Source organism: Engystomops pustulosus, chromosome 3, assembly GCF_040894005.1.
Source record: "Engystomops pustulosus chromosome 3, aEngPut4.maternal, whole genome shotgun sequence".
In the NCBI taxonomy this organism is placed as follows: Eukaryota; Metazoa; Chordata; class Amphibia; order Anura; family Leptodactylidae; genus Engystomops; species Engystomops pustulosus.
In genome coordinates this window covers 163135102-163153216 of record NC_092413.1, presented here as the reverse complement: position 1 = coordinate 163153216, position 18115 = coordinate 163135102, and positions in this window count along the sequence as shown.

Sequence of the window (18115 nt, the reverse complement as noted above, 5' to 3'; positions counted from 1 at the left end):
GGCCTAAGATGAAGAGGTTGTCCAGGTAAACTAAGGCAAAACAGAAAAGCAAGTAAAAAGGAGAAAAAAAGATAGTAAAGAATAAAAAAAAACTCCATGGTTTTAGAATAAGGTCAGCATAGGGAGCCCTAAAAAACCCACAGCAAATCAGACAAAACGGACAGGAACACTGAAGTTTTGTAGAAGTCCAATCAGGAGTCCAAAACTCAAAGGGGTCCAGAGAATCTTTGGCCACCATCCTTCATCTATTTGAGCTCCAGGATCCACTCCAACTTGGAGGGTGAGTGATCTCTTAATAATACCATGGTATGACCAATCATGCAGCTGCCAAAAAAAATTCACTAGAAGACCTTTCTTAAATGGGTTCTAAATAAATCTTTAGACATGTATATGTGTATATGTATCTGCATGAATATGTTCCTTTTCCTCCTTTAAGAGCTTTTCCCAGTTTATACCATGCTGTCCTATGCATATATACAACTTCCTCTCTCTCTCTCTCCTTCAGTCCGTCCTAATGGCGTCTCCCACCGTTCCTCTCTCTCACAGTCCGTCTGACAGATACAGGGAGGTGGGAGAACAGGATGAATTACTACACTCCTCCTTCAGCCCCTTCTATTTATCAGTGTTCAGACGTGTAAACAAAGATCCAGGGAGAGCTTGCAGACAACACTAAAGTAAGTAGCAGTAATGCTAAATCACTTAATGAACATTTAGGGTTATCAATAAGGCATATGGGAAACTTATTTAAGAGAGGTGATTCCCTTTAACAGGAGAAATGGAGAGAGAAGATGGTAAGCTGTGGGGTAGCAGATGTGTCAGTATCGGTTCCCCATTGTAATAAACATTCAACACAGTATTCCAGAAAGACACAGATCTGAGCCTCCACCACACATGAAACCTAGATCTCAGGAACTTTCCCAGCTGTGTCTGGCCGATTAAACAGGATAAGTGCACAGAGCGGGAACACGGATGTGCTATGGTTGTCTATTGTAAGTGTATGTGAGCCTCCTGGCTATCCCCATACAGATGATGATGATGATCGGTAAATTAAGGTTCATCATGTTGAATCTGATTATATAATACTTTTGTCCAGAGAAGTTTTTACTAATCACTATAAAAAGTGTAGGGCCATCATAAGCATCAAACATGAACAAGTATTGCTCTACATGTATGACATTTTGTCATGCTTTTTATGCTTGATCTTTAGAACATTATCAAGTTAGTGGGGGTTGTAGTGTAACCGTAAACCAGTGTACATCTGTCTATTGATAGAGATAATTTGTAGGATTAGTCTTTGGTGATTTGTATGTTGTCATTGTCACTTCTACCTGTATGTCCACGGCTCTTCTTCTACACGCCTGCTACTCGTTAACTACAGCAGGTAATTGCAGTCTTCTGAAAGAGGCGAATGTCAGGGGATTCTGCAGGTTTAAGCTGGCCCTGCCATCTGGCTCCAGCTCAGGTCAGGAAATTGTGCTCCGATATAATTACCATTTGGTGTCACAATGACCTACTGATTGAGAGTAAGGTATTCAGGTAAATTACAATGCATGTACACAATAAGCTCATCTGCAGGCACTATTTACTCTAAAGATTGACTTCAGATATGAATGGTGGAAAGGGGAAAGCACAGTAATAAATATTCTCTATTTTTATTACAATGGTAAAAATGCAGAAAGTCAGGTTCCAGATTGTTTCCTGGGAAGGAAAGTGGCAGGAAATTAGCATTACAAAAATTTTAGTTCAATAAAATATTACATGTACAGTACATTAGATATGGGTTTATCGAACCTGACAATTCTATGATGTGTTTGGCCAAGAATTTTTAGGCACATAAACTGAGAACTGGGAAGCTGGCCCCATTGAAAATGCATACAAGTATGTCTATTGGTACGGTGAGAGGCACAGAAGAGAGATGAGGGCGGCACAGTGGAGTGGATTCAAGTCCAGGTGGGTGCAAGCTCTTTGGGCCTGACTCAGGGCACCAAAAGGATCCAAAAGAAATAGCAGAAGAGCAGCACTCCGTGTTGAGTAGTGTTTATTCAAGCACCAGTGGCAAAGACATGCAACGTTTCGGCTAGCTCAATGCAGCCATTTTCAAGCAATGTGAAAAGTGATACAAGGCGGGTTTATATCCACCGCAGGATATGACATCATCAGCAAATTGTAAACAAACAATCAGTATAGTGATACATTTTAACAGTATTCAAAAACATACAGTGATAGCGTATCCGTGTCTAATAGTGATATATAGCCGTATATGTGACACCAATAATAAATATTTAGAAGAGAACTACCATAATACGCCCTTAATAGATAACAGGTATATGAGCACATGTCACAGGGTTGCTTGGCAACCATGCCAAACGCATAAATGCGTTCACCCCAATGTGACCACCTTTCAATTCTGCTGAGACACGTTTCCGACACCTACCTCGGTGTACCCAACAGTTTCACTGGCTAAGTTCGGGTTTCCCCAAACAAAGATGGCCGCGCCGTCACGGGAGATAATCCCGCGAGATCCGCTGTGGCACATGACCTTCCGAGCACCGCTACCAGTTTCACACAGCCCCGCAGCTTGGAGCTCGGACAGCGATCGGACTGGACTGGGTAAGTGCCGTTACCGCGGACAGACAAGGCCGCCTTGATCTGAAGGGGACCCGAAGATATCTTGCCGTGAAACATGCATTTATGCGTTTGCCATGGTTGCCAAGCAACCCTGTGACATGTGCTCATATACCTGTTATCTATTAAGGGCGTATTATGGTAGTTCTCTTCTAAATATTTATTATTGGTGTCACATATACTGCTATATATCACTATTAGACACGGATACGCTATCACTGTATGTTTTTGAATACTGTTAAAATGTATCACTATACTGATTGTTTGTTTACAATTTGCTGATGATGTCATATCCTGCAGTGGATATAAACCCGCCTTGTATCACTTTTCACATTGCTTGAAAATGGCTGCATTGAGCTAGCCGAAACGTTGCATGTGCAACACCCTCGCCGATGCAAGGCAGAGCTGTGTTTGCAAATACGTCCCACCATGTAGCTTGCAGCCTGTGTAGGGTCTGATTAGCCTCACAGCATGTCACTACATAACACTAGATAACACAGATGAACTCTGCGGTGGTAGATCCTGCCTGGTAAGGCAGGAGTTAATTGCTTTATGTGATGTAAAATGTGTCATCCAATCACATGTATTGTCCTAATGTATTGTAAGCTGGGATGTAATTGGGGGAGTAACCACCACATGACCAAGAGCAGAGAAAAAGTGACGGTTGGAGATTTCCAACAGTCAGTTCAGTCAGAGAAGTGAGTCTGACAGGATTCAGTCAGAAAGACTAGCCAGTCAGACCAAGCAGTGAGACTGTAGAGTGTAGTGAATTAGTCAGTGAGAGGAAAGGGGTATCATCCTACCTTCCAGGGTGATACCTGAAGCAACCCAGAACAAGCTGAAGCATCCTACTAGGACACAGCTATCTCCCAGCCTGCCATTGCATCCAGGCTGAGGATCCCTCCTGTGGCTCCCTCAAAATGCATCTCAGCACTCCACCATTTTGTTAAGGCACGTTGCTGCGGTTCCTGTCGGTTCCAATAAAGAACTGTAAGTTGTTTTTGTTCAACCTCTGCCTCCGTCTGGTCCCTGCTACTACGGCTGTCACCATCACGGGCACCCTGTCCACCACACAGAGACTCATACTCTAGACACCAAAGGGTTGCCCCAGGGAGATCCGCTATAGCAGCCTCTCCCTCATCATTTGTTGCCAACACCACCCTGCTGGAGACCTGCCAGGCTGTAGGACAGCCCTCCGGTTCCCCATACCAAGCACCGTGACACTAGCGTGCCTAGGCCGCAACCGCCAGCCACTCAGGTACTGCGGGCCCCGGCTGACTCCAGGCCCCGAGAAAAGGCTAGGCCCCGGTGGGGGATGTTGCAAGTGGCGTCACAAACACTTCTGTGCCTTATTCTGGCACTAAAGACTATCCATTATTAAAAAGACTGTGCTGCCTAACCCTGATGCCATTCAGGTTTAGGCCCCAAGTGATTGTGTGTTTCTGCATTGAACTGTATTACTGCTGCCACGTGCTGTCGAGCACCGCTCCAGCACTCAAGAGGTTAAACCCCTGCAAAGAACTTTGTCAGCTCTGCTACATCCGGCGCTGCCGTGTCTGAAGCATTTTACCTCACGAAACTGTGGCGCAGCAAGTAATTCCAGCCCGGCAAAACCTTCACTGGTGGGAAACCCAGATGACACACCAAGCTCCACCCACGCGTGAACCCCGCCTCCTGTGGCGCAGGTAAAATTAGAGCCCGCCACAGCTCTTGGCGGGAAGGACTTGGACTCCTCCCTCTGGCATGAGACGAACTTCCTGCCCCGCCTCAACGAAACGCCAGAACTCGTGTGGATCTTGGACAGTGAGGTCAGCACCATGTGGGGTCCTCGGCCATTCCCTTCCGTGGAGCAACCTGAGTTCTTGGAGGTTCTGGAGACCATGGTTGTGGTCTCTGCTCAGCCGGTCCGGAGGCCCTTCGCTGGGCACCGGCTGCATCGTGGACTGACCCGAGCCTTCATCACCAGGAGTACTTCCAGACGGTGACGGAGCGCCAAGTACCACCCGGGCGGTTCCTGGTGCCTCTCCCGGCTACCATGCTGGTGCCGCGGGCCCACATGGAGGCGCCACGTGGGGAGGACCCGACTCCTGTCGAGCCAGCGCCTGGGCCTACTGCTGCCATGCAACCTGCACCGAGGCCTACGACTCCTGCCGACCAGCCTGCCAGCCCCGCTGTGGTGGTTCCTGATCCTCCGGCTGCTCCTGCTCCAGTTCCGGAACCTGCGAGAGCCGAGCCTACACCGGAGCGACGAACCTCAGCACCGGCACCTCCGCAGCCTCGAGGCCGAGGTGAGGCCCTCCGCCGGCGACTCCGGGACGCTGTCTTGGAACAGCGGCGCCGTGAAAAGGAGGCCCAGCGCTACATGGCCGGCCGGTCTACAGCTGGAGCCTGGGTGGAACAGAATCGCACCACCGGCATGGTCCGGTACTTTGACCGGCAGCGTGGCTATGGCTTTGCCACTCAGGACTATACCGGACGGGAGGTATTTATTCCCCGCCGGTCCGTCAAGAGGCCTGACTTGCCAGAGAGACTTCACAATCTGAAACCAGGGGAGTGCATCGAGTTTTCCCTGCAGGAAGGACCTCGAGGGCCGTGGGCAGCTGGCGTGATCCGGATCCCAGACTCCAATGAGGACCGCTACGCATCGTGTGATGAGCTGTATGAGGACGACGAGTGGCAGGAGTCCCCGAACACCTCTTCTTCCTCGGCGGCGAGTCCCCGGGCGGTGACCCACGTGAACGCTCCATCCACGGTGATCGTGAGTACGGGCCCCATTGCTATTCATGGGCCGGGCATGATCCAGGGCGCCACCCCCACCGTCTCCCCTGCCGGGAGTGTTGCCAGATCCCGCGGCTCTTCCGTGGGAGAAGACATCCCGGCTGGTGAGCCTTGTCCGGAGACTCCGACTAGGCCTACATCTCCACTTGCCGGTTACCAGTGGGGTGATGACCCGGCCCCAGAAGAATCGGAGCTGGAGGGAGCCGCGGCGCTGCTGCAGGACTCTATTTATTTCTTTCTGGACCCCTCCGTGGTCCCTGGCTCTGTTGAGCCCCCGGCTGGAACAACCGACACCCCGGGCGACAGCGCTCCTCCCCCTGAAGGTCGGGAGGCTGCTGTTGAACTTGCAGCACCTGCTACTGCCACCGGGTGTCCCCAGCCGGCTCCTACTTCCGCTGAGGATACACAGGATTCCCTGCTGGAGCTGGATCCTGTCTTTGCTGAACCCAGCGATGCATCCGACTAACCCCTGAAGGGCTGTAGCCCTCTCCAGGTACTATGTCCATTGTAAATATTTATTTCTGTCCTGGCCCTATAGAGCCAGAAACTGTCCTGAGACTCTTACCCTTATTTATCTCAGTCAAGAGATTTTCTACTGTCACGTGCTATGATAGCACCCTTCCTCTGCCACCGCAGAGATTCCTACCAAAGGACTCTGTCCCTCTACACAAAGAGGAGACCCTTTGCATATTTCATGGCACTTTCCCCACATCAAGGGCTGTACCCAGAAGATGGACTTTGTCATTAGAGACCTTCTGTGAGACTTTTGCCAGATACTACCATGGAAAAGTTGCTATGTTAATGCTATTGTCTTGCACTTAATGCCTTCCTTTTTAGGTATGGACATTCTGCTTGCACTCTTTATGCCTTTCCTTTTCAGGTAAAGAGACATTCTATGCTGCTACCCTGAGTAGCCTAACTACCTCTGTAACGTTTGTAACGTTTTAAGATGTGTACCCATTGGGCTCCTAAGCCAATGTGAGTTTACAAGATGTTTGCACACTGTCAAGTATGTCAGTAGTTTGCACTAACCTTTGATAGGCTTTTCAGATTGTAGTGTGACTGTGTCGGACCGTCTCTATGTAAAACCCTGACCGCTACCTTATCCCTCAAACCGAGGTTTGCACGAGGGGGTAGTCCGTAAACTGCGGGTCTTTAGGGGACCGGGGGTGTTACAGAGATAGCACCTGGATGCCGCTCATACAAGGGTAAGAATGTCAGTCAGCAGGTACTTGTACATTGTACAATGTCTTATTGTGTCACATATGCCAATGTAATGCATATACACAATATATATTTGTCGCCAGGGAAGAAGTGTTTACATAACAAATATACAGGCCTTGGTGCAAGGAGTGGATTACAGGACATGACACCACACCTTTCCTACTGTACAGTTCGGTTTAATGGCGTTAGCGACCAACTGTCATATTTCACATTTACATGTCTTTGTCTTAGTCCGACACCAACCCAGGTGCCTGTCTCCAGGACCATGGGCGGTTTGTCCCTACAGATCATGTAGCCTGCACTTCACAGAAGTGCCCCTATCTACCTCTGCGCCCCAATCAGTCTGTAGTCGAGCCGAGGGCGGCTCTTTCAATTGCCCCGGGGGTATGCAACACCCTCGCCGATGCAAGGCGGAGGAGTGGTTGCGAATACGTCCCACAGCATGTCACTACATCACACTACATAGTCCTTATAGGACACAGGGGAACACTGCAGTAGTAGATCCTGCCTGGCAAGTCAGGAGTTAAGTGTTTTGTCTGATTTAAGATGTGTCAGCCAATCACCTTTGTTATACTTTATCTCTGTGAGCTAAGATGTAAGCTGAGATGTAATTGGAGGAGCAGCCACCACCTGACCAGGGGAGTTACAAAACCCCTGGCCAGGAATGTTCTAGAGCTCAGTTCCAGTCAGACCAGAGGGTCTGCAGGACACTAGAGAGCAGTCTCTCTCAGGAGAGAGAAGAGAGCAGTTCTAGCCAGACCTAGGAGTCTGCAGTAAGCAGACTGGAGTAACCCCAGTCTAACTTCTATACAGCTAGCATACCAGACCAGAGCAGGAAGAGCCTAGCCCCTGCCTGAAGAGTGGAGCTAATAGCTAAGAGTTAGAGAGAGAGGAAAGGGGTATCATCCTACCTTCAAGGGTGATACCTGAAGCACTCCAGGACAAGCTGAAGCTTCCTATTAGGACACAGCTACCTCCCAGCCTGCCCTCTGCATCCAGGCTGGCGATCTACCTCCTGTGGCTCCCTCCAACTGCAACTCAGCAATCCACCATTCTGTTAAAGGCACGTTGCTGCGGTTCCTGTCGGTTCCAATAAAGAACTGTAAGTTGTTTTTGTTCAACCTCTGCCTCCGTCTGGTCCCTGCTACTACGGCTGTCACCATCACGGGCACCCTGTCCACTACACAGAGACTCATACTCTAGACACCAAAGGGTTGCCCCAGGAAGATCCGCTATAGCAGCCTCTCCCTCATCATTTCTTGCCAACACCACCCTGCTGGAGACCTGCCAGGCTGTAGGACAGCCCTCCGGTTCCCCCATTCCAAGCACCGTGACACTAGCGTGCCTAGGCCGCAACCGCCAGCCACTCAGGTACTGCGGGCCCCGTCTGACTCCCGGGCCCGAGAAAAGGCTAGGCCCTGGTGGGGGATGTTGCACATGTCTTTGCCACTGGTGCTTGAATAAACACTACTCAACACGGAGTGCTGCTCTCCTGCTATTTCTTTTGGTACGGTGAGAGGAATAGGTGTGGACTGATGGCTGTTGAAAGGGTAGGGATTGTGCCATTTACCAGATAAAGATGCCAAATATCATATTCTAAGCCAGTTCCCATTAACTTCCATTGCTACATAGTTGGTCTGATATCTCCAGTGATGAAGGTTAGAAATAAAAAGATAAAAAACCTATATTGTAAGGATGGAACTAGCAGGAAAGTTAATATTTAAGGTCAAAGAACAACTAGGAGTACATGCAACTATGCACAAAGAAGATGTTTAGAAGGCTGGATCTGTTCAAGATACCATGTATCAGGTGTTTACATTAAATAAGTGGTCTTTCACACCTGTCCATAAAAGGGAAACTAAAAATCGAAACACATGATTGTTTATTCCCAGGAAAGTAGAAAGGAAAAGAAGAATCTAAGGTTGTTGCCAACCCTAACTGTGGGGAATGGTACATGAGACAGGAGTATATGGTAATGATGAGAAAACATGAGACATATGAATGCTTCTTAGCATGAGATCGCCCATTGAATAAGAAAGAATAAGATCCTTTTTATAAAGGGGATGGACAAGTGACACAGTATGATCAAGGCCCTTGCAGGCCTACAATAACAAAGTAATAAAACAGGCTACATGAAGCAATGAAACACTGAAGACAATGACTGAAATAGTGAATGGAGTAGTCCACAGAAACAGCTCTGGGGTAGGTAGGGGTTCGGAGAAGGGGGGGACAAAGGCAATTAGTAGTCTGGAAACACATAACTCACCATCAAATCATTATATTTATCCAAACAGCTGAGTACCCTAAAAGAGTAACCATGATTGTCAGATAAGCAAATATTTCTCAGTGTTCTGTGCTGTCTCAGTGGATAGTTTTGACAATTGGCCATATAGGACAATTTCTGTACCCTGTCAGCAAAGGTTGGAGTTGCAGGTTTATCGCCAGTAAGGGGGGGATGACTGTACGTGCAACAGTTAAAGAGAACCTTTCACTTACTTATCTTTCTAGCCCCCACCGCTGTGGAGATATCAGACCCAGTATCTGACCATTATAATTATGTTTGGTCAGAGAGGAGGAGCTGGAGGCGTGTTATATTAATCTTCTCTCATACTGTCAATATCAGATAAACTACTATAAACAGTGGTGAGCTGTGATTTTTTTTTTGTATATTCACCTAAAGGCTGTGTTCACACACACACTCCACTAGTATTGCGTTTACACTGAGGTTACAAAAGTGATTGATCAGTGAAAAATTGACATTTTCTATCATAGTTTTTTCAGTGTGTCAGGTTTTTACCCACATTTTTGATGTTAGTATTTATGGTGTTTTTCATGTGCATTGTATGACTGATCACAGTGTTTTATCTTTTCCACGGCAATGGATCAGTGAAAAACTCTTGTATTTATCTCATAGTGCAATGTTTTTGATGTGTCCCCATCAGCGTTTTTCACTAGAGCGTTCTGTGAGTTTCATACATGCTAAAATAAAATAAATTAGTGTCTGACATAACTCTTTGAATTCAAATGGTCAGAGTCCAAGCCAAGTTTCACTCGTCAGAAATACAAGGGTGAAAAACACTCATGTGAAAGGGGCCTCATACCAATAAATTTGAGCAAAGACCTCCATCAGAACTGTCGTGACAAATATTCATTCTTGGATTAGTTGTGTATAATTACATTTTAGAATCCTGATTTCAATCTCAGCCATAGAGTGACCTTGTAACAGTGATGAACATACTGTTAGGGCTCTTTCACATTGGCATTGATGTTTAACTTCAGTTGCAAATCCGTTTAGTTTTGTGTCCATTTGTGTCTCCGTTTTTCTTCCATTTTGTTTCCGTGATGCATCCATTTAGTCTCTGCAAAAAAAACAAAACTAAAGGTTTAACATTGCTTTGAAAACATCACACCTGGGATGTTACATCTTTCTTTTTTTTTTTTTTTTTTTTTTTTTGCAGACCCATAGACTTCTATTGCCTTCCATGATCTGCATCTGTGAAAAATATAGGACATGTTTCATAATCTTTTTCACAGACCACAGATCAGTGAAAATACAAGCCAATGTGAAAACACCCATAGAAATCAATGGCTTTGTGAGGCATCCGTGGAAATCACTGAACCACGGCATCGAAAAACAGCGCCAATGTGAAAGAGCCCTTATAGTGTCACCTATGCTATTGGATCTAAAATCCATTATAAGAGACAATCTGCTTTTAATTTAAGATGTAATAAGATTCTGTCCTTAGGCTATTGTAATGGGTACACTCATGAGTTTGTATTGCTATGCTTAGATTTGGGTACAAACACATTTATACAGGAAATGTTATTAGGAATGTTTAGTCACAAAAATAAGATACATGCTTATTACTGTAGAAGATATTACAGAATTCACCCTTTTTAAAGGAAACCTACCACTTAGAATGGTAGGGGTAAGAAGTAAGTACCGGCACCAGCTCACCCTGAGCTGAAGCTCGGTACTTACAGCTTAGCCCTACCATTCTAAATGGTAGGTTTCCTTTAACTGAAAAGTGCTTGTAGAAGTCTTTCAGCATCTTTGGTAGCCTTCATCTCCATTGTGTAAAAGGAAACGGAAAAGGTAAAAATTATTGACTTGGGAAAACCTTTCATTTCTACTCAGAACTGCAGCACCAATTAGGGGTATGAAGACCCTTTTCATTTTTATATTAGATTTAGTTTTTTATGTACATGTTCATAGTCAAACATTGTTCTTCTTCTTGTTTGTTTTCTTGTAATGGGAAATAAAAACTGAATCCCTGCTACTTTAGCCATGTCCTTAGCAATTGAATAAACTATTTCAAACCCATCTTTCAATTAGTCTTACAGAAAATGAAGAACTGATTACATTTCTTCAGAGTATCCATGCCAACCACTGGATTGTAAAAGATTGTGCTCACAATTAATACAGTATAAAACAGTAAACCACACAGCAATGCAAATAATAAATCAAGTATAATACATTTTTATTGAAAATGCTCTTGACCTCTCTCTTGCTCTTACGTTCTTTCACCTTAGATGACAAGCGCTTCAAGAGCCGGAAAGAAACTTCATCTGGGTTGTAGAAAAGAACCTTACAATGTCAATTCAGCATTTTCAGGGTGTATTAAAATGTGGTTTTAGGGTCAAGTTGGTATACATGATTCTGGATAATAGACAAACCAGTATATGTATTCCATAAGAAACAGATCCACAACTGTAGACAGCACTGTTTCAGTGTTGTGGTTGCAACTCAATAGCACAGATTTGTAATGTAACTACCATCGCTCGTTTATGATTGTATTGTTGGAAAAACCAATAAAAATTAAAAAAAAAAAAAAAAAGCACAGAATGGAACTGGTTTTGCTAAATGCGACTTTGCCATTAAAGGCCACCTCTGAAGGGATGAGGAGATTTATAGCCATTGGTGGTCCTGCTGCTATTTAGTCTTGGTTCTGGTAACAAATCTTTGTATTAAGCTTTTTTTTTCTGCTGCTTCATTTATGTAGAAAGATAGTTTTTTTGGTACTATCCTATGTAATATTCCCAAGGCCCTTGATAGTCTTACAGAGTACTTATAGTTCTCCTAAACCACATCGCAAATACACTTGTGGGAGGGGGGCACAAGATATGCCAGTCAGGGGCCCTGAAGTTCCTATTGACAGCCCTAGGAGGTCAGGTCCCATGGACTGCGCACAGTGCAATTATAATGTCCTGTTGACTTTGACCGAACCTTTAGTTCCCTTTGGAAATTTTATTCTAAAATGGCTACCTACGGACTCCTTTCTGGTTCTAAATCTCTTTCCCCTACTCGTATAACATTCTTTACATAGCTAGGTGCTTGCCTCTCCCCGACAAATTCGGCTTTGTACAAAGAAAACTACCAATGTCCCTCATGGGTAGAATAACTGCTGTCAACATGTTTATCCTTCCAAAATCTTTTTGAGACCCAGCTAGTGAGATTGCTGGTGATGGTTCTGAACTAGTCAGTCAATGTTTATAGACTTTATGCGGCTCTTTACGTCGCCAGGTCCCTATATCAGTGCCCTTTCACGGCAGCCTTGATCTCTCAGATATATCTTTCTATTTATACATGGCCCATCTCCACCATATTGTGTTTTGGACCTTTCTTAGAGCTAAAAATAAGTTGATGCAACTGGAAAAAAACGATGGCACAGCAGAACTGCTCTAGGGACCCCCTGCTCTAGTCTTGACTCGTCCGCCATATATCTGTATTGGATGACATCAGATCTAGTAAATCCACACATCATGTGCTATTTTAGGTGATTATATTACATTCCCCCCTCACCTTCCTCTCAGGTACTGCTGTTACCTTTATACACATGTGGCAGCAGATGAACATATTCTTCCGACATCCTACGCCAGGCTTACTCTACTTTTAAGGATTTATGTTGGGGTTCATCTGAGTTTCATGCTTCTAGACATGATTACACCTGCATATGGAAGTACTGGGCTCCCTAACCATACCTGTCCTCTCCCCATTTGAGCACATATGGCTTAGCAGGTTGGCTACCAAAGGCCACAACTCTGACCTATATTCTTGTACTCAAGACATGCTGTAAATGGAACAACTTACTGTTTCCCTACATAGAAGGCTACAATATTTTATGAAGTTTGGACCTACTGGAATCTATATATTGATAAGATGACTTCCTCTAGCTGCTGTGACTCTGGTTTTGTACCTATGGAAACACTTTTCTTTAATTTATTTATTTTATTATACACATTTTATTCTTTTATGTTCCTTTATCCTATTGACATCTTTAGCAGTTTATTTATGCTCTGTCATGTCTATCGTGTCATCCAGTTCTGGTCTCAATGGTCACTACCTGATGGATATTCTGGATGGACTTTTTATGGCCCTTCTTGGTCACAGACTTTGCTCAGGCTTTTTATGTTAAAAACTTTGAAAAATGTAATAAAAATGTAAGTTAAAAAAAGATAAGGGAGGCTGCTGAATTTTATATTAATAAGGGCTGGCTGCTATGTTCCATATTAATTACTGAGTAGGTTGCTGTGATACATTTTAATCAAGGGGGTCCTGTGCTACATATTAATTGAGAGGTGGTGCTGCTGTGCTACATTTAATTATTAGGATTGCTACATATTAATTAAGCAGAGAAGGTGCTGATGCTGCAAAGGAATTTATGAGGGAGTGCTGATATGGGACTCTATACAGTGATATCTTTAGGGACGCAGTATGGAGTGTGGAGCAAATTCATCAGCAAAAATAATGGACAGAGGAAAAAAAGTTTTATACCGGATAGAGAAGAATTGTCATCTGTGAGTCCACAGGATGAAGACCCTGATGAACCAGGTCAGCACAGAGGCAGAAGCAGGGACTGATTTAAACAGTAAGGCCCCTTCCGCACTTGCGTTTTTCACATGCGTGTTCTGCGCGTGCTTTTGACACGCAGAACTTGCATTGCACTCTGACCCATTGTAATCAATGGGCTCTTTCAGACTTGCATTTTTTTTCACGTGCACACACACGTTTTTTTAAAGCACGTTTAAATCTCTGCATGCTCTACTTTTGCAAGTCACACACCAAAAAAACACACCATACAAGTCTATGGAGACGCATCAAAAACACATTGCACTCTGAGACACATGTAAGTCCAATGTGTATTTCACGCATCAATTGCCATAGAAAAGATAGAGCTCAGTCCTGAGTCCATTCCACGCTCGTTATCTGCGCGTGAAAAACACTTTGAAATTGCATTGAAAATGTGCATGAAAAACTGAGACACTGAACAAACTCTGACTGAAAACTGATTGAACTCTGATGCAAAATGTCAGTTTTTCACTGACCAAACCCTGATCGCATCCTGATCAAACTCTGACGTGATCTGCAACGCAAGTGTGGAGGGGCCTCTAAGTGATGTCAATATCTTCCTGATTGCAGCCCTGATGTTCAATGCATTTATTGATGCTATGTATAGTCCCTGCTGGTATATATTTATGTGTGGTATATTCTTTGCTGGTATATTTGCAGTATTGTACAGGTGAGTGGGCAATGTACACTCACCGGCCACTTTATTAGGTACACCATGCTAGTAACGGGTTGGACCCCCTTTTGCCTTCAGAACTGCCTCAATTCTTCGTGGCATAGATTAAACAAGGTGCTGGAAGCATTCCTCAGAGATTTTGGTCCGTATTGACATGATGGCATCACACAGTTGCCGCTGATTTGTCGGCTGCACATCCATGATGCGAATCTCCCGTTCCACCACATCCCAAAGATGCTCTATTGGATTGAGATCTGGTGACTGTGGAGGCCATTTGAGTACAGTGAACTCATTGTCATGTTCAAGAAACCAGTCTGAGATGATTCCAGCTTTATGACATGGCGCATTATCCTGCTGAAAGTAGCCATCAGATGTTGGGTACATTGTGGTCATAAAGGGATGGACATGGTCAGCAACAATACTCAGGAAGGCTGTGGCATTGCAACGATGCTCAATTGGTACCAAGGGGCCCAAAGAGTGCCAAGAAAATATTCCCCACACCATGACACCACCACCACCAGCCTGAACCGTTCATACAAGGCAGGATGGATCCATGCTTTCATGTTGTTGACGCCAAATTCTGACCCTACCATCCGAATGTCGCAGCAGAAATCGAGACCAGGCAACGTTTTTCCAATCTTCTACTGTCCAATTTCGATGAGCTTGTGCAAATTGTAGCCTCAGTTTCCTGTTCTTAGCTGAAAGGAGTGGCACCTGGTGTGGTCTTCTGCTGCTGTAGCCCATCTGCCTCAAAGTTCGACGTACTGTGCGTTCAGAGATGCTCTTCTGCCTACCTTGGTTGTAACGGGTAGCGATTTGAGTCACTGTTGCCTTTCTATCAGCTCGAACCAGTCTGCCCATTCTCCTCTGACCTCTGGCATCAACAAGGCATTTCATATATATGGTGTGTGTGTTGCGTATATATACTATATGTAAATATGTGTGTAACATCTATATGGCATGTGTGTAATTGTAGCATATAAATAATAAATGTGTGTGTGTGTATATGTATGTATTGCGCATATAATGTATGTGTGTTTATGTCTGTGTAGCATGTATGTGTATTCTGATCTATAATGTGCGGGTTGGGGATGACTGTGAGGATTTAGGTATATCCTAAGTTTGCCACTGGTGCCAGCTCAGGGCATGAGCCATAAGAGGCAAGAAGGGGGGTAAAGCAATGGATGTGGGGACTTTAAGAGGATTTTACAATCTATGAGGAAATAGCAGTGAAACAAGAGGTAAAGGATTTTGTTTTCTACAATGCAAAAACCACTCACCAGATGCTACACTTTTTTACGTGACAAAATTAATTAAATTAAATGATCTTTTATAAAAAAGGAGAGTGAATAGTAAAAATATGGATTTTTACTACATGATTTTCTGCAATACCGAAATTACAATCTTCTCAATTGGCAGAATAATAATAAACTTCCATTAATCATCCATTTTAAGACAAATAAGAAAATAATGATACAAATTAAAGCGTGGGAGGGAAAGATATGGGATGAAGTCATATTCTCACAAAGGTTTTATCGTACACCTTTGACAGGGTGAAAGAAGTAAAAGATTGATTGTAGGTAAAAACCACTAAGTAAGCAGATAAACACAGGCTGTGGTGCTGTTACCCAGTACTCTGTGCCTGCAGCTGAATCACTGAGTTTGCTTTGGGTGCAACAAGTGATATACAAATGTCAGGTTCTCCTAGGAACATCTCAACAACTTATAAACAACAATAAACATTACATATTACATACAACAAACTATTTTTAAGGGGCAGTTTTTGTGGAACACCAGCAAAGCTGTGAACTTTCAGAACATTAACCTCTTTGTGACTGAGGGTCATCAGTGTTTGAGGGCGCATTCACACATTGCGTTTTGGTTGCGTTTTCTTTGCGTTTAAAACACATTTACAACAGCTGTGGAGAGGTGATTTGCCCAATTACATTACTATTTACATTTGTTAACGCTAAGTGAACGTGCCCTGAATGTCCAGGTCAATTTTTGCAGTTCTGCTCTGCTCTTCTATAAATGACAATATCTTTGGAAACACTTTACATATCAAAACAATTTTTACCATTTTTTTTTTCATGACAAGTGAGACATTGGGGCACATTTACTTACTCGGTCCTGTCGCGTTCCCCGATCCAGACTGTCCAACGAGGTTAAGTCCGGCACGATTCACCAAGATCGTGCACCTGATATCCTGCATGTGTCGTTCCCCCGCTGAGGTCCGCCGGAGTTCACCATCTTCTTCCCGGTGTATGTGAGTGAATGTCTTGCATCACAATTTGAATTTTAAATCCCACACTTGGTCCGAATCAGTCGGGTTGTCCGACGGCCACACCCCCCGATTTGTGTCGCATGAAAGTTGGAGCGATTGCGCCAAAATCCGATCGCGTGCACCAAAAATCCCTGTTAAATGCGGTGCAAATTGGAAATACTCGAGAAACAACGGAAATGCAGTCCGCGGACCCTTAAGAATTGTGACCCATTAACTTCATTGGGTAGTTTTATTAATTACATGTTTTTTTCTCTAACCCCTTGTTACGGACGCAGCGATACCAAATATGTGGGGTTTTTTGGTGATATTGTGTTTTTTTTACTTTATTACATGTGTATAGGGTATGTTTATGGGACTTTAACTTTAATTAATTCTTTTTATTAAAATGTGCTTTTATTTAATGTTTTTAACTTATTTTTTCTACTTTAACAGGTTGGCTTGAACAAGCGATCCACTGATCGCTTGTTCAAGCTCTTCGTAACTTTACACAGTGTAATATAGATGTATTACACTGTGTAATGAAACACAGTGAGCATGTTGGCAGGACCCGGCTCCCAGAACAGGATCGTGCAGCCCCGGGACACTGGCATCTTTATTGATGAAAACCTAGCCTGTGTCCACCTCAATGTTTTTTCAGTGCATCGGTTAGAAAGGTACCTTATATACTCGAGTATAAGCCTAGTTTTTCAACACAAAATTTAAGCTCAAAAACCCTAACTCGGCTTATACTCGAGTCAACTAAAAAAATAAAGTCAAAACTCGCCTTTCTGACATCATAGGTCCTCTTGTGTCTGAGACAGAAGAGGATCTATGGGGGACGTCGGAAAGATGAGTACAGTGTTATTTTTTTTCCTACTGCAGGGGCTGGGCAGGCTGTATGCTACAGGGGCTGGGCAGGCTGTATGCTACAGGGGTTGGGCAGGCTGTATGCTACAGGGGCTGGCAGACTATATACTGGGAGGCTGTAACCAATGCATTTTCCACCCTCGGCTTATACTCGAGTCAATAGGTTTTCCCAGGTTTTTGTGTTGAAATTAGGGGTTTCGGCTTATACTCGGGTCGGCTTATACTCGAGTATATACGGTAATTGGTTTATCATTTTAGAGGAAGCTACAAAGGGTGCGTTTACACGTGGCATTTAAATTGTGTTTTAAAACAAAATGCCAAAAGGCTATTTTGAGGAAATTTGCCTAACGGTATTCCATTAAAGGGGTTTCCCATGAAAGAAAATTCTCAAGTTTCAATCCTTAGTGATTTCTCCCTCGTGTCACTCAGAGAGTTGGTGAAATCATCTGGGACTCTGCAATTCCCAGGCATGTGCGGTCGTCTCTTCCGGATGCAGCCACATTGAGGAGCAGCTGGCTGTGTAGGGAAAACACGACAGTGTATGCCATGGTGACCGGAATTGTGCAGTAAGCTCTGCTGGGGGCGTTAATAATTATGAGACCAGAGTTCCACATGTCTTACACAAGATGTTTCCAGAGGTCCCCTCATGTTGCTGGCGATGTGGGGTGGAGGAAGGAACAATCTTAAATATTTTTTGGGAGTGTCCTAAGCTCACCCATTATTGGGATCCCATTCTTGAGATGGTTCGCGAGGTGAAAACATTACAAAAAAAACCGGCTTGGGTTCTATTACATCATAACGATGTTTCTCTTGCCACATACAGGCGATCTCTGGT